Below are 2473 nucleotides of genomic sequence, written 5' to 3' on the forward strand. Positions count from 1 at the left end.
AATACAACAAAGTCTCTTAAAATTACGGGATGTTTCTTCTTTCGTACTGATCTCCATCTCATTGGCTTCTGCTTCACGTGGGATTCATCTGCTCCATCAGGAAATGTCCCATTATCGGTAGCAATCACATCAGTGGTAGTAACTTCATTAACGGCTTCATTGTTTTCCATTTCAAAAACGGGTAAAATTTCTTCTTCAACACTGGCTTTTTCAGGTGACACGTTTTCAGCAGCGTCATTTGTTCTGTTGTTTATTTCGTCCCAACTGAAATTACCTGGACCATGATAACGTCAAAGCCTGTTGACATGCACCACCTTTGGCTTACCTCGCCGACCATATTTTATTCGGAAAGTTACGTCTGAGAGATGATCCACTATGTCATATCATCCATCCTTTCAGATAACACTTTCACGAACTCTGACACATTTGCAGGCAACTCTTCGTAAGTTGGGCGTCCTGTTATCAGATCCACTGGCAACCGAAGTTCCCGACCAAACATCAGCTTTGCTGGAGTGTATCCAATGGCTTCATGCTCTGTTGTTCTATAGGTCATCATCTTGGTGGCTATTACAAAACTTTGCCAATTCCTGTCCCAGTGTTCAATAGAACGTTTCTACCATCCCACCAGACTGTGGGTAAAGTGGCATTGTCCTGGTCTTTTGTATGCCACAGCTGATTCAAAGTTACGGCCTTGATCTGAATGCAGTTCATATGACATACCAAATCTGAAGAAGAAATCACTAATAGCCGAAGCTACAGTTGTAGTTTCCTGTTTTTGGTATTGCATATGCCTCAGGCCACTTGGTGAAATAATCCATCACCACACAAAGGTAACTGTTTCCAGCACACGTTTGAGGCCAAGGACCAGCAATGTCAATGGCTACTCTTTCCATTGGTGTGCCAATTTAATATAACTTCATTGGAGCATGTCCCTTATGCTTGGGTCCTCTTTTAGCACAACATGTACTGCAGGTCCTGCACCATTCTTCCACATCTGCCTCATACCTATCCAGTAAAATTTCTGACGTAGGAGACTCAATGTATTCTTAACTTCAATATGTTCTCCTGTTAAACTATCATGGGATTGACGCAGCACAACTTCCTGTAATTTTCTCGGTATAACTGTTTGCCAGGTCGTCACTTTCCTATCTGCAATTTCCCATCTTCGGAGAAGAATACCATCTTCTAGCTTCAACTGGTCCCATTTTGCCCAATAGTTCTTTGTCACAGAGCTTAAGCTAGACACCTTCTCCCAAGAAGGACGCAAAACACTTGCTTGTAGAAAATCGATTATTGGCTTCAAATCTTGGTCTTTCTCCTGTTCTGCTTTAATATCTATACTTGATCGGCTTCTTCAGTCACCTTGACTTCAGCTTGATGGCACCTGGTTAGTCCAACCTCTCTTTTAACACTTACTGGAATTTGGCCTTTGTTGTTCCCAAACATTATTTTATCAATGTTAACTACACACTTTCTCGGTAGTAAGTAGTCCAACCCCAATTTGCATTATTCTTCAATGTCAGCCAAGTATACTTTGTGTCTGTCCTTCATGGCCATGAGCTCAATAGTTACCCACACTGGTCCCCACAACCTCGCATAATGTCCTGTCACACCACAGAGCTTCTTTATGGCTTCTGGTACTCCTTTGTGATCCAGCACCTTGATACTCACAAGGGTTTGCTGAAATGCAGAATCTATGACAAAGTTGCACTTTTAGCCATCCAGCTTTCTTGTCACGTAGACACTATGTGTGTTTGTCATTTTACACTTAGCTGTAGGGAATTTCACGATGGGGGTTGGTGGGCGTCCCTCAGCACCAACCGCTACTGGTTTCCCGAAGCTGACTTATTGGTGGTATTCTTCTTACACTGGCTCCTCATATGTCCTTGCTCTCCACAGTTCCAACAACCTATCTGGATACCAGCCTTTCCTACTGTGGCATCTCCCCTGTATTGAAGTTGCTATCATTGAGCTCTCTTGTGCCCAGGTTTATTACAATGCCAGCAAAGTCCCTCAAACTTCTCTGAAAGCTGCCCTTTTCTGGTCTTGAATCCTGATGACTGTACCAACCTTGGTACCTCTGTGCTGGACTTAATGTAGAATTCAAATTAAAAAGCTCTGGCCATTGCATCCTGCATAACAGAGGGGTGTGCTTGCTTTACTTGTATCTTCAGTTGTGGACTGTCCAAGGCATCTACAAACCGATCCCTCAGCAACAACTTGAGGAGATCGGGTGGTGCAGTTGGGTAGGCCTTGTGTGCCATGCTTTCCAAGTCCTGTGCCAGCTCTTGCAGGCTCTCCCCTCTAGCACGGATTATCGTCCTAAACCTAGCCCTGAAGACTTCTGACTGATTCTGTGTTCCGTACCTGAGTTCCAGAGCCTCTACCAGTGCTGCATAGTTGTGTCTGTCGGCTGCTGTCAACTATCCAAGTATTTCCAGTGGTTATCCCTTCAAGCTCGTTGCCAGATATA

This window comes from Limulus polyphemus, unplaced genomic scaffold (assembly GCF_000517525.1).
Source record: "Limulus polyphemus unplaced genomic scaffold, Limulus_polyphemus-2.1.2 Scaffold1854, whole genome shotgun sequence".
In the NCBI taxonomy this organism is placed as follows: Eukaryota; Metazoa; Arthropoda; class Merostomata; order Xiphosura; family Limulidae; genus Limulus; species Limulus polyphemus.